The following is a 16,900-nucleotide window of genomic DNA, read 5'->3' as shown; positions in this document are numbered from 1 at the left end:
TAGGTTTCCACTAGGAACCGCCCTGAAGAGTTTGCCTCTGTCACTGGCTGCAAGGCACGTGTGGATGGTTGTTCGCTGGGCTTTGCCTGCTGCTGCAACTGCTTCCGTGCAGCTGGGAGAGGGCCTGGGAGGCGTCAGGGCCCTGTGCCAGGCACGTGTCTCCTCCTTCCCCCTGCAGCTGCAGGAGCTGTCCCACTTGCCCCCCGGCCTCTGCGAGGCCAGCTCCTCTCCAAGAGGCTGGCAAGCACCTCTGCCAGGATCCCCTCTGGATGCTCTTGGAAAACAAGGCCCCATCTGTCCCCGTGCAGCCAGCTGGCTGCGGGGGCAGTACCTGGCCACTGCAGTCATAGCTTTCCCAGTCCATCGCTTCCGGGATGCCCCAGCCAGCCATGCCGTCGGTCTCCAAAGCCTGCAAGAGAAAAGGAGGCATTTGCAGGGAAGGCCATGAAGCCAGCGGGCTCTGGCCCCAGGGCCTCTTGTCCTCTCTCTGCCCGGACAGGTGATGCACAGTGCAGGCAGTGCTAGGCCTGCCCGCAGCAGCTCCTTCCCACCGGCAGTCCATCTTCCAACGTGGGAGCAAAGTGAAAACTGGAGAAAAGAGAAAACTGACATCTGGCCTGAGCCTGCTCTGGCCTGCAGTGGATTTGGGCCATCCCTCTGAGCCATCACGCAGGCCCTCCTGTCCCCGCGCAGCTCCCCTGCATCTTCTCCCGAGCATCGGTGGCCCCTGGTGCTGGCCGGCGCTGCTACACACCTGACCTTGTGGCTCCGTGGCCAGCACTGGAGACACTGTGGGACGGAACCTTGGAAGCATCCGTGTTCCCGTGGCAATAACAGCCCCGTCGGGAGGTGCCCGGGAGGGGGGGGGAGGGCAGGGCCAGTGGGGACGCAGTGAGAAGGGTGGTCTTATGTTGGCCTTACCCTAGCACTGATGACCGTGGCGGCAGAGACAAATCCTTGGGGTTGGGCATGCTGTCTGGGAATGAGGTCTCCTAGCGCCATGCTGGCTGCTCTCCCAAAGCTGCTTTCAGCTGGTGATGGAGCCAGCCCAGCAGCGTGGCACCCAGGGGTCAGTGGTAAGGGCTGCGGAGACCCCCGTGCGGCTTGCCAGGCCCCGGCGGTGGAGGCAGCAAGCAGCTGGGGCTTGTCGGGGGCTGCCGGCTGGTGGACACTGGCATCAGCCAGCACAGCCGCAGCAAACCCCTTGGCGCAGAGCTGGGCAGCGGGATGGCCCCATCGTGTCCCCGAGTGCTCCTGGCCTCGGGCTCCTGGGCAGGCAGCAGCCCGGCAGCAGCCCCACCGGGGCCAGGTAGTCGTGCCCATGGCCCAGCTCTGGCCCCGCTGCAGCCCTGGGGCCTGGGGGCCCGGCAATGTGAGACAGCAAAGGCGGTGGCGGACGTTTGCATGGGGCTGCTGCTCCCGGAGGGCAGGCCCTTTCCCACCCGGAGACACACATCTCATTAGCAACACACTCACAAATGACTGCCCGCACGCACTCCCTGGCAGCGACCCTCTTTTCCGGCACCAGCTCGCTGCCACTGCCCCTCGGGTGCTCAGGGCCACGGTGCCAGTCGTCCACATGAAGAAAGGAGGGCGATTGCGGGAGTTGTCAGCATCCTCCGTTCTTCTCCAGAGGCAGAGCAATGCTGGTGACGGGGTTTCTTCCTCTGGTGGGAGCAGTCCCATGTTGATGCTGATGGTTGCCTCCTCCAGAGGCTGGCGTCCACTTGGCGCTTTTTTTAGACCTTTGCAAGCATGCGTTAACGCCTTGCTCTTTCTTCACCGCTCTGCAGCTCCCCTTACAACCCAATTTACTCTAGAAGGTGTGCTTTACACGGTCGAGACGTGTTCTTTGGTAGCCCAGCTACCCCAAGCGCCCGTTTTGCCCAGCTGCCAGGTCTGCATCCCTTCAGCAGACCACTTGTGAGTTGTTGGTGGCCTGCGAGCCTCTGGCGTCCTCTTGGGCTCCTTCTCTTCTCATGCTGGGCACCTTGCAGGCGCCGTGTCCCGCGGCTGAGCCCAGCCTTCGCACGGCTCCTGCACTACTGCCCATCACGCGGGTTCCCTTGGCCTGCTCCGCCTGGAGAGGGCAGAAGGGGCACGTGGCCGCCCTGACCAGCGGAGACCTGGAGCTGTCGCAGAGCCGCTGAGCAAAGGGCCTCAGCCCAGCGAGGCTCGCGGGCTGGCAGGGGAGCCCGCAGGCACCCTGGCTATAAGACGGTGGTTCCTTGCCTGGCAGCTCAGCCCCTGCAGCCTCCGTGGGGCCTACGCCAGGGCTTGCAAAGGCACAAGGCCCCCCACTGCCATTGCCCAGCCTGGCATTTCTGGAGGCCGTTGGGCAGCGTCCTCCCTCTGCTGCCCGGCAGGAGACGCAAGTCTCTGCACGGGCTTTGCTCCGCAGCGCAGCTCGGCAGCGCCGTGCGCGGGACCGTCAGCAGGGTTTGCAGGGGCTGCTCAGCCTGGGCAAAGGGGCTGCGAGCAGTGCCATGGCCACAGCCCAGCGCCAGCGTGGGCCAGCTGCAGGCAGTGGGGGAGCTCGTGCATTTGAGCAGCGCACCTGCCCTCCCCAAGCCCCGACGCGCTCGCGGCTCCGCCACAGCCGAAACAGAGCGGCCTCGACAAAGCTGGCAACCAGACACAGGGCTGGGTTCCCTGCCCGGCGTGCGTGCTGCGCAGCAGCTCTGGCTCCCCGTGGCCGCCTCAGCCCCCTCCCCTAGGAGCTCCTCCACCTGCGCTGGCCCTTGAAGGACAAGAGAGAAGAGAAGAGAAGAGAAGAGAAGAGAAGAGAAGAGAAGAGAAGAGAAGAGAAGAGAAGAGAAGAGAAGAGAAGAGAAGAGAAGAGAAGAGAAGAGAAGAGAGAGAAGAAGAGAAGAGAAGAGAGAAGAGAAGAGAAGAGAAGAGAAGAGAAGGGGGTGAAACACCGCAGCAGTGTCGCAGCTCCCAGGCCACTGGCAGTGGAGAGGGTGCCAAGCGCACGTGGGTCCGCCTATGTGTCTCTGGGCGTGCGCGCGTGCACGTGTGTGTGTGTGCGTGTGCGTGTGCGTGCAGGAGGCTTGTGGGGGCTCTGTGTGCATGCTTGGGGGTTCCTGTGCGTGTGAGAAGAGGCTCCTGGGGGAGCGGGCAAGGAGAGGTGATGGGTGAGCATGTGCGACAGGTGGGACATCCTGCCCTGTCCTGGGAGGTGCCCAAAGGGAGCCCCATGGGCCGCAGGCTGCACCTGTGCCCCTGCCCGGGCTGAGGAGGAAGTCGCGAGACCCTTCAGAGCTGCGCAGCTCATCGCAGCCTGCGCGCGGGCCCGAGCGGGGAGGCTGTCCGCAGCGCAGGTGTGGCGGTCTGGCAGAGACATTTCTGCTGCCTGGCCCCCTTGGCGAGATGGAAAAGTCCTGCCGGCCCCGGGGAGGTAACTTGCCTGGAGGAAACTCAGGCTGCCGGCCCCGGCTAGCAGCTCCTCTTCCTGCCCGCAATGCCCCAAGCTGCCTTGCCCCAACAGCCCTCAGGACAGGGGCTGCCCCTTCGCACCCGCCAGCTCCTCTCGCCCAGCGTTTGCGTGCAGTGGTCAGCTCGTCCTTCCTCGAGCTCTTTGGGAGAGGAAATCCGAGGCGGCTCAGCACAGAGCCGTGGGCTGGAGAGCCAGCCAGACGCCCCGGCAGCCGGGAGGCAGGAGGAGGAGAAAGCAGGATGCTGCAAGGGACGGGAAAGCCTGGTCGCAGCCCTGGGACATGAGTGCCACACAACTGAAGCAGACAAAATGGGCCCCAACGCATGAACTCCCACACCCGCCAAGGAACGGGGACGACCTCCCTTGGTCACTTGGTTCCAGTCCCCGGTGACTGCATAGGGACGGAGCAGCTGCCATCATGGTCTCCAGCACGGGCGCGATTCCTGGCAGCAGGCGATTTCTTCACGAGGACCCTCCTGGGAAACTGTACCCCCCCGCCCCCCATAAGGCCTTTCCTGACGGTTTCCAAGCCCATGCCGAGCCATGTATTCACCACGAGTCTCTGAGAGCTCGCCTTTGCCTTTCAAGGCTGTCCGTCCTTTGGGCCCTACAGCTTCCCTTGCACTTTGCATGTGGACTGTGCGTAAATGTTCTCGCAGCCATCCTGAAAGCTTCAGAGGTACGCCGGGCGATAGGGCTTGTCGATCTTTCCCCCTCAGGCATCCCCAGACCCACATCTCAAGGGGAGTCCGACAGATACCTTTCTTCAGGACCTCACCTGCACATGATATCAGAAATCACGCGGCTATTTAGCAAAGCTCAACAAACATACCTACAGTCTGCATGCTTTTTGTGACTGGAGCTCACTTAAAAACAACACACAACACTTAAAGAACTACACATCAATATATATTTAAAAAACACAAAACACAAAAACACAACATTCTCTTCACTAAAAATCTACATAACTGAAGAAAAAGCTAAAGACGGAGCCTGAGGAAGCGCGGCGCTTCCTAGCAGCAGCCAGGGTGAAGGACGTTGTGGCCTGCAACAGAAAAGGAGGCATTTTAGGGGAAAGGAATGTGTTGGGGGCATCCCAGCATTACAGAGCCTCTTTCCCCGCTTCCCAGACTCTTTCCGAGGAGAGCTGCTGCCAGTCGCGCACTGCCAGAGGCTTCCCGTGCAGACCTGAGGCCACAGCCAGGGAGAGGGCTCAGGCAGCCAGCCCCAGAGGGCTTTGCCGCTGCTGCACGTTGGGCAGCTCTGCCCCAGCGCCCATGCCTGCGAGACCTCCCCTGACACCCCTGCCAGGATCCCCGCTGGCTGCTCTTGGAAGCCACCCCAGGAGCAACGGGAAGGGGAAGGGCCGAGCCCCCACCTCTCCCCATCCAGCCCGCAGCAGGAGGAATACCTGGCCGCTGCAGCCGTAACTCTCCCATTCCATGGGCTCCGGTTGGCTGCAGCCTGCCAGGCTGTTGGTGCCCAGAGCCTGCAACAGAGAAGGGGGCTTTGGCAGGGGAAGCCACAAAGCCAGAGGCTCTGGCCCCAGGGCCTCTTGTCCTCTCCCTGCCCGGGGCAGGCGGTGCACAGCACAGGCAGTGTTATTGCCTGCCCACAGCAGGCTCCTTCCCAGCAGCCCATCCCTTTCAGAGCTGCAGAGCACTGTGGGCAAGCAGGCAGCTCAAGTGGCGGTTTTGTGCCTCTCCTTGGCTACCAGGAGCCTCGGGAAGGCTCTTCTCCAGCACATGCTTGGTCCTTCAGTGTCTTCCTGCCGCTGGCAGAGGGCCTGGGAGGTGGCAGGGCCCTTGTCGCCGGCATGTTTCACCACCTTCCCCTCTGCAGCCGTGGCAGCTGTGCCACTTGCCCTCAAATCCTCGGAGTGGCCAGCTCCTCTCCAGGAGGGTGGCAAGCGCCTGTGGCCTTTTTGCCCACCCGGGAGGTGACAGCAGTGCCGCGCTCCCATGAGCACTGCTGAGAGCTTGTCCCCAAGTGCGCCTGCCCAGGAAGTGCTTGCAGGAGGAGGCTGATGGGTTTTCTGCAGCCAAAGGCATCGCAGTGTCCTGAGACGCCTCCTGGCCTGTTTCTCCCAGCACTTGCTCAACTGACATGCTTGGGAGGCAGAGGAAGGAGCAAGCCCCATCTGTCCCCGTCCAGCCGGCAGCAGGGGGAATACCTGGCCGCTGCAGCCGTAACTCTCCCATTCCATGGGTTCAGGCTGGCTGCAGCCTGCCAGCCTGTCGGTGCCCAGAGCCTGGAAGAGAAAAGGAGGCTTTGGCAGGGCAAGCCACGAAGCCAGAGACTCTGGCCCCAGGGCCTCTCTTCCTCCCCCGGCCCGGAGCAGGCGGTGCACAGCACTGGCAGTGCTGTCTGCCTGGAGTGGGCTCTCTCCACACCAGCAGTCCCTCTTCCCGCACTGCAGAAGACTGTGCACAAGGGAGCCCTGAGAAAGGTTTCCACTAGGAACCGCCCTGAAGAGTTTGCCTCTGTCACTGGCTGCAAGGCACGTGTGGATGGTTGTTCGCTGGGCTTTGCCTGCTGCTGCAACTGCTTCCGTGCAGCTGGGAGAGGGCCTGGGAGGCGTCAGGGCCCTGGTGCCAGGCACGTGTCTCCTCCTTCCCCCTGCAGCTGCAGGAGCTGTCCCACTTGCCCCCCGGCCTCTGCGAGGCCAGCTCCTCTCCAAGAGGCTGGCAAGCACCTCTGCCAGGATCTCCTCTGGATGCTCTTGGAAAACCAAGGCCCCATCTGTCCCCGTTGCAGCCAGCTGGCTGCGGGGGCAGTACCTGGCCACTGCAGTCATAGCTTTCCCAGTCCATCGCTTCCGGGATGCCCCAGCCAGCCATGCCGTCGGTCTCCAAAGCCTGCAAGAGAAAAGGAGGCATTTGCAGGGAAGGCCATGAAGCCAGCGGCTCTGGCCCAGGGCCTCTTGTCCTCTCTCTGCCCGGGACAGGTGATGCACAGTGCAGGCAGTGCTAGCCTGCCCGCAGCAGCCTCCTTCCCACCGCAGTCCATCTTCCAGCGTGGGAGCAAAGTGAAAACTGGAGAAAAGAGAAAACTGACATCTGGCCTGAGCCTGCTCTGGCCTGCAGTGGATTTGGGCCATCCCTCTGAGCCATCACGCAGGCCCTCCTGTCCCCGCGCAGCTCCCCTGCATCTTCTCCCGAGCATCGGTGGCCCCTGGTGCTGGCCGGCGCTGCTACAACACCTGACCTTGTGGCTCCGTGGCCAGCACTGGAGACACTGTGGGACGGAACCTTGGAAGCATCCGTGTTCCCCGTGGCAATAACAGCCCCGTCGGGAGGTGCCCGGGAGGGGGGGGGAGGGCAGGGCCAGTGGGGACGCAGTGAGGAAGGGTGGTCTTATGTTGGCCTTACCCTAGCACTGATGACCGTGGCGGCAGAGACAAATCCTTGGGGTTGGGCATGCTGTCTGGGAATGAGGTCTCCTAGCGCCATGCTGGCTGCTCTCCCAAAGCTGCTTTCAGCTGGTGATGGAGCCAGCCCAGCAGCGTGGCACCCAGGGGTCAGTGGTAAGGGCTCTGCGGAGACCCCCGTGCGGCTTGCCAGGCCCCGGCGGTGGAGGCAGCAAGCAGCTGGGGCTTGTCGGGGGCTGCCGCTGGTGGACACTGGCATCAGCCAGCACAGCCGCAGCAAACCCCTTGGCGCAGAGCTGGGCAGCGGGATGGCCCCATCGTGTCCCCGAGTGCTCCTGGCCTCGGGCTCCTGGGCAGGCAGCAGCCCGGCAGCAGCCCACCGGGGCCAGGTAGTCGTGCCCATGGCCCAGCTCTGGCCCCGCTGCAGCCTGGGGCCTGGGGGCCCGGCATGTGAGACAGCAAAGGCGGGTGGCGGACGTTTGCATGGGGCTGCTGCTCCCGGAGGGCAGGCCCTTTCCCACCCGGAGACACACATCTCATTAGCAACACACTCACAAATGACTGCCCGCACGCACTCCCTGGCAGCGACCCTCTTTTCCGGCACCAGCTCGCTGCCACTGCCCCTCGGGTGCTCAGGGCCACGGTGCCAGTCGTCCACAATGAAGAAAGGAGGGCGATTGCGGGAGTTTGTCAGCATCCTCCGTTCTTCTCCAGAGGCAGAGCAATGCTGGTGACGGGGTTTCTTCCTCTGGTGGGAGCAGTCCCATGTTGATGCTGATGGTTGCCTCCTCCAGAGGCTGGCGTCCACTTGGCGCTTTTTTTAGACCTTTGCAAGCATGCGTTAACGCCTTGCTCTTTCTTCACCGCTCTGCAGCTCCCCTTACAACCCAATTTACTCTAGAAAGGTGTGCTTTACACGGTCGAGACGTGTTCTTTGGTAGCCCAGCTACCCCAAGCGCCCGTTTTGCCCAGCTGCCAGGTCTGCATCCCTTCAGCAGACCACTTGTGAGTTGCTGGTGGCCTGCGAGCCTCTGGCGTCCTCTTGGGCTCCTTCTCTTCTCATGCTGGGCACCTTGCAGGCGCCGTGTCCCGCGGCTGAGCCCAGCCTTCGCACGGCTCCTGCACTACTGCCCATCACGCGGGTTCCCTTGGCCTGCTCCGCCTGGAGAGGGCAGAAGGGGCACGTGGCCGCCCTGACCAGCGGAGACCTGGAGCTGTCGCAGAGCCGCTGAGCAAAGGCCTCAGCCCAGCGAGGCTCGCGGGCTGGCAGGGGGAGCCCGCAGGCACCCTGGGTATAAGACGGTGGTTCCTTGCCTGGCAGCTCAGCCCCCTGCAGCCTCCGTGGGGCCTACGCCAGGGCTTGCAAAGGCACAAGGCCCCCCACTGCCATTGCCCAGCCTGGCATTTCTGGAGGCCGTTGGGCAGCGTCTCCCTCTGCTGCCCGGCAGGAGACCGCAAGTCTCTGCACGGGCTTTGCTCCGCAGCGCAGCTCGGCAGCGCCGTGCGCGGGACCGTCAGCAGGGTTTGGCAGGGGCTGCTCAGCCTGGGCAAAGGGGCTGCGAGCAGTGCCATGGCCACAGCCCAGCGCCCAGCGTGGGCCAGCTGCAGGCAGTGGGGGAGCTCGTGCATTTTGAGCAGCGCACCTGCCCTCCCCAAGCCCCGACGCGCTCGCGGCTCCGCCACAGCCGAAACAGAGCGGCCTCGACAAAGCTGGCAACCAGACACACAGGGCTTGGGTTCCCTGCCCCGGCGTGCGTGCTGCGCAGCAGCTCTGGCTCCCCGTGGCCGCCTCAGCCCCCCTCCCCTAGGAGCTCCTCCACCTGCGCTGGCCCTTGAAGGACAAGAGAAGAAGAGAAGAGAAGAGAAGAGGAGGAAGAGAAGAGAGAGAAGAGAAGAGAAGAGAAGAGAAGAGAAGAGAAGAGAAGAGAAGAGAAGAGAAGAGAAGAGAGGAGATGAGAAGAGAAGAGAAGAGAGGAGAAGGGAAGAGAAGAGAAGAGAAGAGAGGAGAAGGGAAGAGAAGAGAAGAGAAGAGAGAGAAGAGAAGAGAAGAGAAGAGAAGAGAAGAGAAGAGAAGAGAAGAGAAGAGAAGAGAAAGGGGGTGAAGCACCGCAGCAGCGTCGCAGCTCCCAGGCCACTGGCAGTGGAGAGGGTGCCAAGCGCACGTGGGTCCGCCTATGTGTCTCTGGGCTGTGCGCGCGTGCACGTGTGTGTGTGTGCGTGTGCGTGTGCGTGCAGGAGGCTTGTGGGGGCTCTGTGTGCATGCTTGGGGGTTCCTGTGCGTGTGAGAAGAGGCTCCTGGGGGAGCGGGCAAGGAGAGGTGATGGGTGAGCATGTGCGACAGGTGGGACATCCTGCCCTGTCCTGGGAGGTGCCCAAAGGGAGCCCCATGGGCCGCAGGCTGCGCCTGTGCCCCTGCCCGGGCTGAGGAGGAAGTCGCGAGACCCTTCAGAGCTGCGCAGCTCATCGCAGCCTGCGCGCGGGCCGAGCGGGGAGGCTGTCCGCAGCGCAGGTGTGGCGGTCTGGCAGAGACATTTCTGCTGCCTGGCCCCTTGGCGAGATGGAAAAGTCCTGCCGGCCCCGGGAGGTAACTTGCCTGGAGGAAACTCAGGCTGCCGGCCCCGGCTAGCAGCTCCTCTTCCTGCCCGCAATGCCCCAAGCTGCCTTGCCCCAACAGCCCTCAGGACAGGGGCTGCCCCTTCGCACCCGCCAGCTCCTCTCGCCCAGCGTTTGCGTGCAGTGGTCAGCTCGTCCCTTCCTCGAGCTCTTTGGGAGAGGAAATCGAGGCGGCTCAGCACAGAGCCGTGGGCTGGAGAGCCAGCCAGACGCCCCGGCAGCCGGGAGGCAGGAGGAGGAGAAAGCAGGATGCTGCAAGGGACGGGAAAGCCTGGTCGCAGCCCTGGGACATGAGTGCCACACCAACTGAAGCAGACAAAATGGGCCCCAACACATGAACTCCCACACCCGCCAAGGAACGGGGATGACCTCCCTTGGTCACTTGGTTCCAGTCCCCGGTGACTGCATAGGGACGGAGCAGCTGCCATCATGGTCTCCAGCACAGGCGCGATTCCTGGCAGCAGGCGATTTCTTCACGAGGACCCTCCTGGGAAACTGTACCCCCCCCGCCCCCCATAAGGCCTTTCCTGACGGTTTCCAAGCCCATGCCAAGCCATGTATTCACCACGAGTCTCTGAGAGCTCGCCTTTGCCTTTCAAGGCCGTACGTCCTTTGGGCCCTACAGCTTCCCTTGCACTTTGGCATGTGGACTGTGTGTAAATGTTCTCGCAGCCATCCTGAAAGCTTCAGAGGTACGCCGGGCGATAGGGCTTGTCGATCTTCCCCCTCAGGCATCCCCAGACCCACACCTCATGGGGAGTCCGACAGATACCTTTCTTCGGGACCTCACCTGCACATGATATCGGAAATCACGCGGCTATTTAGCAAAGCTCAACAAACATACCTACAGTCTGCATGCTTTTTGTGACTGGAGCTCACTTAAAAACAACACACAACACTTAAAGAACTACACATCAATATATATTTAAAAAACACAAAAACACAAAAACACAACATTCTCTTCACTAAAAATCTACATAACTGAAGAAAAAGCTAGAGACGGAGGCCTGAGGAAGCGCGGCGCTTCCTAGCAGCAGCCAGGGTGAAGGGTGTTGTGGCCTGCAACAGAAAAGGAGGCATTTTTAGGGGAAAGGAATGTGTTGGGGGCATCCCAGCATTAACAGAGCCTCTTTCCCCGCTTCCCAGACTCTTTCCGAGGAGAGCTGCTGCCAGTCGCGCACTGCCAGAGGCTTCCCGTGCAGACCTGAGGCCACAGCCAGGGAGAGGGCTCAGGCAGCCAGCCCCCGAGGGCTTTGCCGCTGCTGCACGTTGGGCAGCTCTGCCCCAGCGCCCATGCCTGCGAGACCTCCCTGACACCCCTGCCAGGATCCCCGCTGGCTGCTTTTGGAAGCCACCCCAGGAGCAACGGGAAGGGGAAGGGCCGAGCCCCCACCTCTCCCCATCCAGCCCGCAGCAGGAGGAATACCTGGCCGCTGCAGCCGTAACTCTCCCATTCCATGGGCTCCGGTTGGCTGCAGCCTGCCAGGCTGTTGGTGCCCAGAGCCTGCAACAGAGAAGGGGGCTTTGGCAGGGGAAGCCACAAAGCCAGAGGCTCTGGCCCCAGGGCCTCTTGTCCTCTCCCTGCCCGGGGCAGGCGGTGCACAGCACAGGCAGTGTTATTGCCTGCCCACAGCAGGCTCCTTCCCAGCAGCCCATCCCTTTCAGAGCTGCAGAGCACTGTGGGCAAGCAGGCAGCTCAAGTGGCGGTTTTGTGCCTCTCCTTGGCTACCAGGAGCCTCGGGAAGGCTCTTCTCCAGCACATGCTTGGTCCTTCAGTGTCTTCCCTGCCGCTGGCAGAGGGCCTGGGAGGTGGCAGGGCCCTTGTCGCCGGCATGTTTCACCACCTTCCCCTCTGCAGCCGTGGCAGCTGTGCCACTTGCCCTCAAATCCTCGAGTGGCCAGCTCCTCTCCAGGAGGGTGGCAAGCGCCTGTGGCCTTTTTGCCCACCGGGAGGTGACAGCAGTGCCGCGCTCCCATGAGCACTGCTGAGAGCTTGTCCCCAAGTGCGCCTGCCCAGGAAGTGCTTGCAGGAGGAGGCTGATGGGTTTTCTGCAGCCAAAGGCATCGCAGTGTCCTGAGGACGCCTCCTGGCCTGTTCTCCCAGCACTTGCTCAACTGACATGCTTGGGAGGCAGAGGAAGGAGCAAGCCCCCATCTGTCCCCGTCCAGCCGGCAGCAGGGGGAATACCTGGCCGCTGCAGCCGTAACTCTCCCATTCCATGGGTTCAGGCTGGCTGCAGCCTGCCAGCCTGTCGGTGCCCAGAGCCTGGAAGAGAAAAGGAGGCTTTGGCAGGGCAAGCCACGAAGCCAGAGACTCTGGCCCCAGGGCCTCTCTTCCTCCCCCGGCCCGGAGCAGGCGGTGCACAGCACTGGCAGTGCTGTCTGCCTGGAGTGGGCTCTCTCCCACCAGCAGTCCCTCTTCCCGCGCTGCAGAAGACTGTGCACAAGGGAGCCCTGAGAAAGGTTTCCACTAGGAACCGCCCTGAAGAGTTTGCCTCTGTCACTGGCTGCAAGGCACGTGTGGATGGTTGTTCGCTGGGCTTTGCCTGCTGCTGCAACTGCTTCCATGCAGCTGGGAGAGGGCGTGGGAGGCGTCAGGGCCCTGGTGCCAGGCACGTGTCTCCTCCTTCCCCCCTGCAGCTGCAGGAGCTGTCCCACTTGCCCCCCGGCCTCTGCGAGGCCAGCTCCTCTCCAAGAGGCTGGCAAGCACCTCTGCCAGGATCTCCTCTGGATGCTCTTGGAAAACCAAGGCCCCATCTGTCCCCGTGCAGCCAGCTGGCTGCGGGGGCAGTACCTGGCCACTGCAGTCATAGCTTTCCCAGTCCATCGCTTCCGGGATGCCCCAGCCAGCCATGCCGTCGGTCTCCAAAGCCTGCAAGAGAAAAGGAGGCATTTGCAGGGAAGGCCGTGAAGCCAGCGGGCTCTGGCCCCAGGGCCTCTTGTCCTCTCTCTGCCCGGGACAGGTGATGCACAGTGCAGGCAGTGCTAGGCCTGCCCGCAGCAGCCTCCTTCCCACCGGCAGTCCATCTTCCAGCGTGGGAGCAAAGTGAAAACTGGAGAAAAGAGAAAACTGACATCTGGCCTGAGCCTGCTCTGGCCTGCAGTGGATTTGGGCCATCCCTCTGAGCCATCACGCAGGCCCTCCTGTCCCCGCGCAGCTCCCCTGCATCTTCTCCCGAGCATCGGTGGCCCCTGGTGCTGGCCGGCGCTGCTACACACCTGACCTTGTCGCTCCGTGGCCAGCACTGGAGACACTGTGGGACGGAACCTTGGAAGCATCCGTGTTCCCGTGGCAATAACAGCCCCGTCGGGAGGTGCCCGGGAGGGGGGGGGAGGGCAGGGCCAGTGGGACGCAGTGAGGAAGGGTGGTCTTATGTTGGCCTTACCCTAGCACTGATGACCGTGGCGGCAGAGACAAATCCTTGGGGTTGGGCATTGCTGTCTGGGAATGAGGTCTCCTAGCGCCATGCTGGCTGCTCTCCCAAAGCTGCTTTCAGCTGGTGATGGAGCCAGCCCAGCAGCGTGGCACCCAGGGGTCAGTGGTAAGGGCTGCGGAGACCCCCGTGCGGCTTGCCAGGCCCCGGCGGTGGAGGCAGCAAGCAGCTGGGGCTTGTCGGGGGCTGCCGGCTGGTGGACACTGGCATCAGCCAGCACAGCCGCAGCAAACCCTTGGCGCAGAGCTGGGCAGCGGGATGGCCCCATCGTGTCCCCGAGTGCTCCTGGCCTCGGGCTCCTGGGCAGGCAGCAGCCCGGCAGCAGCCCCACCGGGGCCAGGTAGTCGTGCCCATGGCCCAGCTCTGGCCCCGCTGCAGCCCTGGGGCCTGGGGGCCCAGCATGTGAGACAGCAAAGGCGGTGGCGGACGTTTGCATGGGGCTGCTGCTCCCGGAGGGCAGGCCCTTTCCCACCCGGAGACACACATCTCATTAGCAACACACTCACAAATGACTGCCCGCACGCACTCCCTGGCAGCGACCCTCTTTTCCGGCACCAGCTCGCTGCCACTGCCCCTCGGGTGCTCAGGGCCACGGTGCCAGTCGTCCACATGAAGAAAGGAGGGCGATTGCGGGAGTTGTCAGCATCCTCCGTTCTTCTCCAGAGGCAGAGCAATGCTGGTGACGGGGTTTCTTCCTCTGGTGGGAGCAGTCCCATGTTGATGCTGATGGTTGCCTCCTCCAGAGGCTGGCGTCCACTTGGCGCTTTTTTTAGACCTTTGCAAGCATGCGTTAACGCCTTGCTCTTTCTTCACCGCTCTGCAGCTCCCCTTACACCCAATTTACTCTAGAAGGTGTGCTTTACACGGTCGAGACGTGTTCTTTGGTAGCCCAGCTACCCCAAGCGCCCGTTTTGCCCAGCTGCCAGGTCTGCATCCCTTCAGCAGACCACTTGTGAGTTGTTGGTGGCCTGCGAGCCTCTGGCGTCCTCTTGGGCTCCTTCTCTTCTCATGCTGGGCACCTTGCAGGCGCCGTGTCCCGCGGCTGAGCCCAGCCTTCGCACGGCTCCTGCACTACTGCCCATCACGCGGGTTCCCTTGGCCTGCTCCGCCTGGAGAGGGCAGAAGGGGCACGTGGCCGCCCTGACCAGCGGAGACCTGGAGCTGTCGCAGAGCCGCTGAGCAAAGGCCTCAGCCCAGCGAGGCTCGCGGGCTGGCAGGGGGAGCCCGCAGGCACCCTGGGTATAAGACGGTGGTTCCTTGCCTGGCAGCTCAGCCCCCTGCAGCCTCCGTGGGGCCTACGCCAGGGCTTGCAAAGGCACAAGGCCCCCCACTGCCATTGCCCAGCCTGGCATTTCTGGAGGCCGTTGGGCAGCGTCCTCCCTCTGCTGCCCGGCAGGAGACGCAAGTCTCTGCACGGGCTTTGCTCCGCAGCGCAGCTCGGCAGCGCCGTGCGCGGGACCGTCAGCAGGGTTTGCAGGGGCTGCTCAGCCTGGGCAAAGGGGCTGCGAGCAGTGCCATGGCCACAGCCCAGCGCCAGCGTGGGCCAGCTGCAGGCAGTGGGGGAGCTCGTGCATTTGAGCAGCGCACCTGCCCTCCCCAAGCCCCGACGCGCTCGCGGCTCCGCCACAGCCGAAACAGAGCGGCCTCGACAAAGCTGGCAACCAGACACAGGGCTGGGTTCCCTGTCCGGCGTGCGTGCTGCGCAGCAGCTCTGGCTCCCCGTGGCCGCCTCAGCCCCCTCCCCTAGGAGCTCCTCCACCTGCGCTGGCCCTTGAAGGACAAGAGAGAAGAGAAGAGAAGAGAAGAGAAGAGAAGAGAAGAGAAGAGAAGAGAAGAGAAGAGAAGAGAAGAGAAGAGAAGAGAAGAGAAGAGAAGAGAAGAGAAGAGAAGAGAAGGGAAGAGAAGAGAAGAGAAGAGAGGAGAAGGGAAGAGAAGAGAAGAGAAGAGAAGAGAAGAGAAGAGAAGAGAAGAGAAGAGAAGAGAAGAGAAGAGAAGAGAAGAGAAGAGAAGGGGGTGAAGCACCGCAGCAGCGTCGCAGCTCCCAGGCCACTGGCAGTGGAGAGGGTGCCAAGCGCACGTGGGTCCGCCTATGTGTCTCTGGGCGTGCGCGCGTGCACGTGTGTGTGTGTGCGTGTGCGTGTGCGTGCAGGAGGCTTGTGGGGGCTCTGTGTGCATGCTTGGGGGTTCCTGTGCGTGTGAGAAGAGGCTCCTGGGGGAGCGGGCAAGGAGAGGTGATGGGTGAGCATGTGCGACAGGTGGGACATCCTGCCCTGTCCTGGGAGGTGCCCAAAGGGAGCCCCATGGGCCGCAGGCTGCGCCTGTGCCCCTGCCCGGGCTGAGGAGGAAGTCGCGAGACCCTTCAGAGCTGCGCAGCTCATCGCAGGCCTGCGCGCGGGCCGAGCGGGGAGGCTGTCCGCAGCGCAGGTGTGGCGGTCTGGCAGAGACATTTCTGCTGCCTGGCCCCTTGGCGAGATGGAAAAGTCCTGCCGGCCCCGGGGAGGTAACTTGCCTGGAGGAAACTCAGGCTGCCGGCCCCGGCTAGCAGCTCCTCTTCCTGCCCGCAATGCCCCAAGCTGCCTTGCCCCAACAGCCCTCAGGACAGGGGCTGCCCCTTCGCACCCGCCAGCTCCTCTCGCCCAGCGTTTGCGTGCAGTGGTCAGCTCGTCCCTTCCTCGAGCTCTTTGGGAGAGGAAATCCGAGGCGGCTCAGCACAGAGCCGTGGGCTGGAGAGCCAGCCAGACGCCCCGGCAGCCGGGAGGCAGGAGGAGGAGAAAGCAGGATGCTGCAAGGGACGGGAAAGCCTGGTCGCAGCCCTGGGACATGAGTGCCACACAACTGAAGCAGACAAAATGGGCCCCAACGCATGAACTCCCACACCCGCCAAGGAATGGGGACGACCTCCCTTGGTCACTTGGTTCCAGTCCCCGGTGACTGCATAGGGACAGAGCAGCTGCCATCATGGTCTCCAGCACGGGCGCGATTCCTGGCAGCAGGCGATTTCTTCACGAGGACCCTCCTGGGAAACTGTACCCCCCCGCCCCCCATAAGGCCTTTCCTGACGGTTTCCAAGCCCGTGCCGAGCCATGTATTCACCACGAGTCTCTGAGAGCTCGCCTTTGCCTTTCAAGGCTGTCCGTCCTTTGGGCCCTACAGCTTCCCTTGCACTTTGGCATGTGGACTGTGCGTAAATGTTCTCGCAGCCATCCTGAAAGCTTCAGAGGTACGCCGGGCGATAGGGCTTGTCGATCTTTCCCCCTCAGGCATCCCCAGACCCACATCTCAAGGGGAGTCCGACAGATACCTTTCTTCGGGACCTCACCTGCACATGATATCAGAAATCACGCGGCTATTTAGCAAAGCTCAACAAACATACCTACAGTCTGCATGCTTTTTGTGACTGGAGCTCACTTAAAAACAACACACAACACTTAAAGAACTACACATCAATATATATTTAAAAAACACAAAAACACAAAAACACAACATTCTCTTCACTAAAAATCTACATAACTGAAGAAAAAGCTAAAGACGGAGGCCTGAGGAAGCGCGGCGCTTCCTAGCAGCAGCCAGGGTGAAGGACGTTGTGGCCTGCAACAGAAAAGGAGGCATTTTTAGGGGAAAGGAATGTGTTGGGGGCATCCCAGCATTAACAGAGCCTCTTTCCCCGCTTCCCAGACTCTTTCCGAGGAGAGCTGCTGCCAGTCGCGCACTGCCAGAGGCTTCCCGTGCAGACCTGAGGCCACAGCCAGGGAGAGGGCTCAGGCAGCCAGCCCCCGAGGGCTTTGCCGCTGCTGCACGTTGGGCAGCTCTGCCCCAGCGCCCATGCCTGCGAGACCTCCCTGACACCCCTGCCAGGATCCCCGCTGGCTGCTCTTGGAAGCCACCCCAGGAGCAACGGGAAGGGGAAGGGCCGAGCCCCCACCTCTCCCCATCCAGCCCGCAGCAGGAGGAATACCTGGCCGCTGCAGCCGTAACTCTCCCATTCCATGGGCTCCGGTTGGCTGCAGCCTGCCAGGCTGTTGGTGCCCAGAGCCTGCAACAGAG

Source organism: Apteryx mantelli, chromosome 18 (genome assembly GCF_036417845.1).
Source record: "Apteryx mantelli isolate bAptMan1 chromosome 18, bAptMan1.hap1, whole genome shotgun sequence".
Classification (NCBI taxonomy): Eukaryota; Metazoa; Chordata; class Aves; order Apterygiformes; family Apterygidae; genus Apteryx; species Apteryx mantelli.
This window is presented reverse-complemented; position numbering follows the sequence as displayed.